The sequence below is a fragment of the Oryzias latipes genome, chromosome 16 (assembly GCF_002234675.1).
Source record: "Oryzias latipes chromosome 16, ASM223467v1".
NCBI classification, from domain to species: domain Eukaryota; kingdom Metazoa; phylum Chordata; class Actinopteri; order Beloniformes; family Adrianichthyidae; genus Oryzias; species Oryzias latipes.
The window spans coordinates 10,175,676-10,185,753 of NC_019874.2; the positions used below are offsets into that span (position 1 = coordinate 10,175,676).

Here is a 10,078-nt window from a genome sequence, read left to right on the forward strand (position 1 = left end):
CAGAGTTTTAGGGCCAGTTAAAATTTTTTTTTTTAAATTACGAATTTTAAGTTGTAAAGTTTTTCTCATAAATTTACGAGTTTTTTTCTCGGAGATTTACGACTTAACATCTTGTAAATTTACGATAAAAAAAGTCATAGATTAACGAGGAAAAAACACCAATCTTGAAGGCTTTTGTGAAGCTTTACTTCCAGATAGGTTTAAAAAAAAACAAAGAGATTCTGAACTTTTTGATGACTCAAAATCAGATTATTTTCAGTGGAGCCGGCTTTCCGGGGTTTGGTGTCGATAAAGCGGAGTTTCATATGTAAAATAAGGAGCTAGGAGACACCGTTTGGGTGTAGAGGACCGCTGCAGCCTTTATTTTCCTTTTCATTCACACAACCTGAAGTTCATTCGTCACATTACGTCATCCCAAAACCAATGCGGAAGTAAACAGATGAAACGTCCCGTTTCAACATAAAACAATAAAGAGGAATTAAAATAGTCTCATTTATTAGCATTAGAACTTTGAAAAAGGCAAAAAGTGCTCCTCCTCCTCAGACTGAAGCGTCACACAAACATAGAGATCTGGGGCCTCATTTATAAAACTTTGCGTAGGATTTGCGTCAGAAGTGGCGTACGGATTTATAAAACCGTGCGCACGCACATCCAACGCATCTTTCCCTTAATAAATCACAACCAATTCTAAATGCTGCGCAGCTTTTGCCGCTTCATGACACGCCTATAGTTGCCCATAAATAGTCCGTGAAACGCCCACAAATTAATATTCATGTCTTGCGTGATCATGGCAAACACAGAGAGGAAATCAAAAAAACGTAACTTCACTCAATGTGAAGTAGAAGTTATCGTTGGCGAGGTGGAAAAGAGGAGAAAAGTGTTGTTTGGAGGGCACAGTGTGGGCATTACTAATGCCAAAAAGGCACTTGAGTGGCGAACGGTGGCAGACGCCGTAAATGCTGTAGCCTCACAACCTCGGACCGTGGCCGAAATAAAAAAGAAATTGTCGAAAATCAAAGTCGAGGCATAAAAAACGTCTAGCGCTCCATCGCCAGAGTGTGTCTGCCACGGGGGGGGCACCGGAGCGCCAGATGCACCGCGTGACACGCATGGTTCCTCCGAGTGCTCCTCTGTAACGCCGGGCCCAAAAGCCCGCAGAGGTCCAACAGGACGGCTCGAGGAAGTCGGAACCGGCTCATAAGCCACTCGTCCTCGTTTGCCAGCAAGTCTTCTTGCTGTCTAAAGATGCGTTCACTCCGAATTCTTCCATTTGCCACATCTTCTAAGAGCGCAAGATCAGCCATTGTGCGTCATTACGCATTGTGATGGGGCATTTTATTTCCATCCATTTAATTGCATCTGACAAGCTGCAGATGTCGGTAATAATCGACGTGGAAATGGGAAATTGTTCAGTGCAGATGTAATTTCTTGTTGCTTTCTGAATGGTTGAGACATACGCCATACATGGTTTTATCAGAAATAAAACAAACTAAAGGCATGAATACATGCATGAATACCATAATTCCATAGCTTATGAAGAAATGTTTTACTATGAAAACAACTTTCCCCAGTGGACAATTAATATGTCCGTCTGTCCGTCTGTCTGTCTAATTGCACCGATATCTGCTCCGCCAGACGGACACATTAACGAGAATATCAGTTTTGTACATTATTTCGTTCTGTTAACTATATTATTTATGAGGATGAATTGCACTACATGGCAATATTGCAGAACATATTTCACTTTTCTTTTTGCAAATAAGTGTTCATTTGAATTTCTGTTGTAATTTTCGTTTGATTTTTTTTGGTTTGTTTCACTGCTGATCCATCAAACGGGTGTTCGTGTAGGCTGTTAATTGTAAGACTTGCTTTGTGAAGTCTTCATGTTATTTCTGAGAGGCAGTATTGTCATTTTCACTTTCACGTGTTTCTTCCATCTGCCGACGGTGTCGCCGTTCCTCATTTCCCCCGTTTTTGTGCGTACGCCTGGGTCAGAGCTTGCGTGAAGGACCGCACATTTTCCCGTCAAGTTTGCTTTTTATAAATCTCAACTATTGCGTAGAGAGTGGCGTACGCCTTCTTTTGTGCGTACGCAACGTTTATAAATGAGGCCCCTGGTCTTTGGTGGAGGAAGAAAGGATTGAAGTGGAAAGCTGCAGGGATACCGATGGCTTCATCAAGGGGCTGCAGAGATCCTGCAAAACACCCATCAGTAAACATTAATAAATCGTAAATCAAACAAATGAGCTTCCAAACATTTGAAACGTTATCAATAAACATTCAGCTCACCTGTTCAATTGAGTTTAGTCGGTTTGCTCTGCTACATGCTGCACGGCGTTCACTAGCTGCTCCGATTCTCACTTCCACTTTAATCTCGGAAAATTAGTTTTTTTCGTAAATCTACGCCTTAAAATCCCCAAATTAAATTTTTTTTTGGTGGCCCTAAAACTCCGTCGTATATAACAAATAAGGATCAAATATTATTTTTTATGAATCTATTCTATGATTTTTTTTTTCTGTGTGGGTTTTCAACGTTTCTTTGGTTAAAAAAAAAAAAAAAGTAGCAAAGATAGGAATTTGCTGTTCAAGTACGAGGAAGCAGAAGGTGAGGCACCAGCAGCTCATGCCGCCCCAGCACCCAGACTGTGCCTCACACACTGACTGGAGCTGCAGCTGACACATGAGCTTTACTGTTTCAGTCTTTCTGTCATCATGAAGACGCTTTATTTTTACTTCATTTGCTTATTTCTCACCAACTGTCTGATTACATTGATGCCAGTTTGTGAGAAAGTTAGTCTTTTTTTTATCCGCTAAAAATGTTAACTAGATATACAGTTGATGAGGCCCGTAGTACACCTGCCTCAAGGCAGAGGGCGTTGGTGATCCCAGAGAATGTGACAGCTCGGCTACAGAATAATAGAAATAGTGGTAGCAAATCAAATGCAACCATCCAGTTATTCTTACATATTGTTTAGCATTATTTTCTAAACAGAGGATTGTCACTGGCATGGAGACAGAAAGATTTTTATAACTGAAGAAAGACAAGAAACTGTTCTATTAACAGGTTATCCATGCGTTTCATCAGAAGAAGCGGCACACAGACTTCATTTATAATAGAAAACAAGTTTATAATACCAATTTTGGTGTTTTTTTTCTATTCTACTGTTTGTAAAGGGAAAAAAGTGTTGAAATTAAATATTAAACAACACACTTTAATCAAATGGTGAATAATGTGCTCTGTAGGGTTCATGAGTTTGTAAATCTGACTGATGTCAGCGTCTCACCAACTGTAAGCCTCACCACACGTCACTGCAACACTTAGACATGTGGAAGCCTGAACGTTTGCTTTCATGGCTGCCAAGTTTGGAACAAGGGAATAATTCTGCTTTAAATGTGTCATTTGTCAAGAAACATTAAACACTGGAACCTTTAGCGGATTCACAGAGCAAGATCTTTAAAGCCTAATGGTAGACGGATGAAGGGATTTGAATAAAACAGACACCATTATTCTGCTTTTGTTTCACTTGTGTGCAGCATTTGTCACAAATCTGTTCTTTTAGAAAGCTTTATTGATAATTGCTGGCATATTTACTCTGTCACCATACACCACAGTGTGCCATAACAAGTGAAAGAATATTTTCAGAGTTCCACCAAAAGATGTGTAAGATCTTACTTTACCTTATTTGTGATGACAATCCTTGATAGTACCTGTATTTCTATAAATGCTTAAAACAAAGCCGATTTAATGGCCTTAAATAAGCTGTGACATTCTTCTGCAGGAGGGTCACTTCAGCTCAAACCTGAATCTGACATGAATCCCTTTGAATAGAATTTGTGGATTAAGAGCTGCACTTTCCAGTCAGCATTTTCCCCATACTTCTTACTGACCTAGCAGGTCATCCGGCTGGTCACCAGGGGAGAATCAGCATTGTCCATGAAGCCGCTTTAAGGCAGCTACATCAGCAGGACTCATTGTGGAAATGGTTGATTTCAAGCAATCAAAGTAAAAAAAGCAAAAACAAGACATCATATATTTATATCTATGCAAGAAAATATCAGATATTCGATAACTATTTATAAAAATGTATTGGAAAAAATTCACATGTTCACAAACAGTAGTAAATAATTCAATTATTACTCTTAATCATAAATAAACCTATTTGCTATTTTGCATATAGTTCACGACACAATGAAACTATTAAATATTGAGATTGTCAAAAGGGTTCTAGATTTTACTTGAAAGGGAGTGAGACAAAGCGAACTTATTTGCTAAATTGTTCATTTAGCATTGTTCAGCATCATCACTATGATGATGATGGCTCAGTGACATTGCCTTTAGTCTGTATTCGTCATCAACACTGACATCTACTTCATTATGTAGTCACAGTACAGGACCTGTATTCACAGCCAGGGATCCGGTCTGTCACTGCTGCTTGCATTGAATGCCGTGCTGACGGCCACAGACAGCATTTCCACACTTGGTGTAACCACAAATGTGAAAACTGTAAAGTATAGCTTTTAACATGATTCAGGAGGTATAAAACCTTTTCCAAGTCAGTAAGGACAAGCGCTTTTTGGAAAGGTTCTTTCACTTTAATAGCCCTTTTGTATTCAGTGTGTGATTATAGAACACTCCTTCTGATGGGAAAGATTGCTCTGGTTTAACGTCTTCTGTCCTCATTTTTTTTCTAAACTCAACTTAATGACAGTAAAAGCATGTGATTTGTTGTTGTTGTTAAAATGAAATACTTCAGAACAGTGGTCCCCAACCCCCGGGACACGGACAGGGATCGGACAGAAAAAAAACCATACGCTAACTTTGATTAATTCCCTTTAGTTTATTTTCTGATATTTTGATTTGATTTGAAATGGTTTATTTCAAGCAATTAAATAGAAATAATACAACAGCAATATAATCATCAGTTATACATTCATACAGTAACTAATCAAACTTAGCATAATTAGACATATTAATAAATATTGCTTGAAAGGGAGTGGAAGGCAGCGAACTTATATGATCCCACCCCGTTATACTATAACCATTTTATTACATGATTTATCAATATCCGGTTCCTAGCTTTTATCAGACAGAATTAAGAATCATAAGATATCGATAAAGCACATGACAAAGAGGCAATTGATGACAATTACTTAAGTATTACGTCAAAATTAACTATTTTAGAAATCAACATGGCAAATGCAGATCAGTCATCTGAAATATATGCAGATTATGTTACTTATAAAAGCCATTCATATGAATAAAACATAATACTATATCAGTAAAGTAGACAACACTGTTTCAGGAATTTTCATAGCAAAATCTCATCAAGTATCAAAAGTTAAAAACATGTGCAAAACTAGAAGGAGCTGCATTTCCAGAAGAAAATGCAGGGTTGAATGCTGTACTGCTGAATGAAAGCTAAATTTGCTGAAGAAATGTCTGAACTGTAATGGAAAAACCTTGAAAAGTTAAATGATCAAAAGTCCTAGTAGGAATAAGCTGAAAAAGGTGAACATTGTTATAGTAGAATGTCTAAAGTAGGTCAAAATTTGTAGAAGGAGTTAAGCAAAAAAAATTGTTGAAAAAATGGCTGAACTGTTGAAAATTTGAAGATGTTGCTAAAATGGCTAAAAGTGCTAGCATTGGAATCAGCATCATCAACCGACTCAAAAAAACACATTGTTTGAGAGTATCATATTGGTAAAAGCTACATGTCTAAGTTGATAGAAAATCCACTTTTTTCAAAATGGCGGCTTTTCTATTAATTCTATCTCCATAGCAACCATTTTATGTTTGGGTCGCCTGGGGATGACGAACCAATCGACGTCAGTTTCAGACAAATCAGAAAAAGTAAACCTTTGAACGTCCATAGCAACGAAGTTTGTTTGCTAACCACGCCCACATTCCTTATATGTCCAGATCCAGTGAATTTCAATATGTTCAGTTCCAGCCATGGATGAAGTTAAATGCAATATTTGCTTCAGATTTGGTCAAAAAATGGCCACCAAACAGTAGGTTGTGTCGACATCCCATAATGATTTCTAAACCTATTTTATAGTCCAAAGCCTTGTGATCAATTTAACGTTTGAACGGTATCTCTAGCTAAAGGCATGTTGAAGTTACAATGGTTGAAAGAACCAAAGGTTTTCAAGGATTCTCAATGTATTTAAATGGAGCGAAAATCTTGGAAAATCCTGGAATATCTTGAAAAGTTCAAAGATTTGAAGGACCAAAAGTAATAGCTGAAAGGAATAAGCTGAAGGAGTTGAACATTGAAATAGTAGAATGATTGAAATAGGTGAAAGTTTGAAGAAGTTTAAAATTGCCTCACATTTTGGCAAAAAATGGCCGCCAAACTGTAGGTGGTGTTGCCATCCCATAATAATTTTGAGCCTTATATTGAAGTCCAAAACCTTGTGAACATTTCAATGTTTGAACGGTGTCTCTAGCCAAAAGAATGTTAAAGTTACAATTGTTTAAAGAAGCAAAGGTGTGGCCAATGGAGCAAAAATATTGGAAAATCCGTGAATAACCGGGACTATCTGGAAAAGTTCAAGGATTTGAAGGACAAAATGTCATAGCTGGAATAAGATGAAAGAGCTGAACATTTTAATAGTTGAATGGTTAAAATAGGTGAAAAATTGTAGAAGAAGTTTAACTGTGAACTTCTGCACGAAAAATTCTCCATGTATTTCAATGGAGAAAAAATCATGGAAAATCCTGGAATATCTTAAAAAGTTCAAGGATTTGAAAAACCAAAAGTCATAGCAGTAATAAGCTGAAAGAGCTGAACAGTTTAATAGTTGAATGGTTAAAATAGGTTGAAAATTGTAGAAGGAGTTAAGTGCCGAAAAACGGCGGAAGATAGCGTAAGAGGAAAACAAAGGGTTGAATGCTATACAGCATTCAACCAACTAGAAGGAGCTGCATTTCCAGAAGAAAATGCAGGGTTGAATGCTGTACTGCTGAATGAAAGCAGAATTAGCTGAATAAATGGCTGAACTGTACTGGAAGAACCATGAAAAGTTAAAGGTGCAAAAGTCCTAGCAGGAATAAGCTGAAAAAGTTGAACATTGTAATAGTAGAATGGCTAAAATAGGTGAAAGTTTGAAGAAGTTTAAAATTGCCTCACATTTTGGCACAAAATGGCCGCCAAACTGTAGGTGGTGTTGCCATCCCATAATAATTTTTAAACCTTATGTTGAAGTCCAAAACCTTGTGAACATTTCAATATTTGAACGGTGTCTCTAGCCAAAAGAATGTTAAAGTTACAATTGTTTAAAGAAGCAAAGGTGTGGCCAATGGAGCAAAAACATTGGAAAATCTGGGAATATCCGGGAATATCTGGAAAAGTTCAAGGATTTGAAGGACCAAAAGTCATAGCTGAAAGGAATAAGATGAAAGGGTTGAACATTGTAATAGTAGAATGGTTAAAATAGGTGAAAGTTTGAAGAAGTTTAAAATTGCCTCACATTTTGGCACAAAATGGCCGCCAAACTGTAGGTGGTGTTGCCATCCCATAATAATTTTGAGCCTTATGTTGAAGTCCAAAACCTTGTGAACATTTCAATATTAGAACGGTGTCTCTAGCCAAAAGAATGTTAAAGTTACAATTGTTTAAAGAAGCAAAGGTGTGGCCAATGGAGCAAAAAGATTGGAAAATTCAGGAATATCCGGGAATAAATGGAAAAGTTCAGGGATTTGAAGGACCAAAATGTCATAGCTTGAATAAGATGAAAGAGCTGAACATTTTCATAGTCGAACGGTTAAAATAGGTGAAAAATTGTAGAAGGAGTTTAACTGTGAACTTCTGAACGAAAAATTCTCCATGTATTTCAATGGAGCAAAAATTCCCGGAAAACCTGGAATATCTTAAAAAGTAAAAGGATTTGAAAAACCAAAAGTCATAGCAGAAATAAGATGAAAGAGATGAACATTTTAAAAGTAGAATGGTTAAAATAGGTTAAAAATTGTAGAAGTAGTTAAACGCCAAAAAACGGCGGAAGATACTATAATAATAATAATAATAAACTAGAAGGAGCTGCATTTCCAGAAGAAAATGCAGGGTTGAATGCTGTACTGCTGAATGAAAGCTGAATTAGCTGAAGAAATGGCTTAACTGTACTGGGAAAACCTTGAAAAGTTAAATGTGCAAAAGTCCTAGCAGGAATAAGATGAAAAAGTTGAACATTGTAATAGTAGAATGGCTGAAATAGGTCAAAGTTTGTAGGAGTTAAGCATTAAAGCTGAAATTGTTGAAAAAATGGCTGAAGTGTTGAAAATTTGAAGAAGTTGCTAAAATGGCTAAAAGTACTAGCATTGGAATCAGCATCATCAACTGACTCCAAAAAACACGTTGTTTGAGAGTGTTATATTGGTAAAAGCTACATGTTCTAAGTTGATAAAAAATCCACTCTATTCAAAATGGCGGCTTTTCTATTGATTTTATCTCCATAGCAACCATTTTATGTTTGGGTCGCCTGGAGATGAGGAACAAATCAACGTCGGTTTCAGATGAATCGGAAAAAGTAAATTTTTGGACGTCCTTAACAACGAGCTTTGTTTGCTAACCACGCCCACATTCCTTATATGTCCAGATCCAGTGAATTTCAATATGTTCAGTTCCAGCCATGGATGAAGTTTATTGCAACATTTGCTTCAGATTTTGTCAAAAAATGCCCACCAAACAGTAGGTTGTGTTGCCATCCCATAATAATTTCAAAACTTATGTTGAAGTCCAAAGCCTTGTGAGCATTTCAATGTTTGAACGGTGCCTCTAGCTGAAAGCTTGTTAAAGTTATAATGCTTGAAAGCAACAAAGGTTTTCAAGGATTCTCCATGTATTTAAATGAAGCAAAAATCTTGGAAAATCCTGGAAAATCTTGGAATATCTCGAAAAGTTCAAAGATTTGAAAGACTAAAAGTCGTAGCTGAAAGGAATAAGCTGAAAGGGTTGAACATTGTAATAGTAGAATGGTAAAAATAGGTGAAAGTTTGAAGAAGTTTAAAATTGCCTCACATTTTGGCACAAAATGGCCGCCAAACTGTAGGTGGTGTTGCCATCCCATAATAATTTTTAATCCTTATGTTGAAGTCCAAAACCTTGTGAAAATTTCAATATTTGAACGGTGTCTCTAGCCAAAAGAATGTTAAAGTTACAATTGTTTAAAGAAGCAAAGGTGTGGCCAATGGAGCAAAAACATTGGAAAATCTGGGAATATCCGGGAATATCTGGAAAAGTTCAAGGATTTGAAGGACCAAAAGTCATAGCTGAAAGGAATAAGATGAAAGGGTTGAACATTGTAATAGTAGAATGGTAAAAATAGGTGAAAGTTTGAAGAAGTTTAAAATTGCCTCACATTTTGGCACAAAATGGCCGCCAAACTGTAGGTGGTGTTGCCATCCCATAATAATTTTTAAACCTTATGTTGAAGTCCAAAACCTTGTGAACATTTCAATATTTGAACGGTGTCTCTAGCCAAAAGAATGTTAAAGTTACAATTGTTTAAAGAAGCAAAGGTGTGGCCAATGGAGCAAAAAGATTGGAAAATTCAGGAATATCCGGGAATAAATGGAAAAGTTCAAAGATTTGAACGACCAAAATGTCATAGCTTGAATAAGATGAAAGAGCTGAACATTTTCATAGTCGAACGGTTAAAATAGGTGAAAAATTGTAGAAGGAGTTTAACTGTGAACTTCTGAACGAAAAATTCTCCATGTATTTCAATGGAGCAAAAATTCCCGGAAAAACTGGAATATCTTAAAAAGTAAAAGGATTTGAAAAACCAAAAGTCATAGCAGGAATAAGCTGAAAGAGCTGAACATTTTAAAAGTTGAATGGTTAAAATGGGTTAAAAATTGTAGAAGTAGTTAAACGCCAAAAAACGGCGGAAGATACTATAAGATACGATAATAATAAATAAAGAGAAACAGGAAAACAAAGGGTTGAATGCTTTACAGCATTCAACCAATAAAGAGAAACAGGAAAACAAAGGGTTGAATGCTTTACAGCATTCAACCAATTATGCTACATTAGGAAAGGTTTTTGAATCAATTTATCAATTTTTGGAGAAAGTG

General features: G+C 36.6%; 1 protein-coding gene across 1 annotated transcript in view; it reads left to right on the top strand.

The window, feature by feature from the left end:
- The window catches only part of LOC101154973 (collagen alpha-1(XIV) chain), a gene marked incomplete in the record, with an annotated part of 150,396 nt that overhangs the window by 20,102 nt on the left and 120,216 nt on the right, over positions 1 to 10,078 (top strand).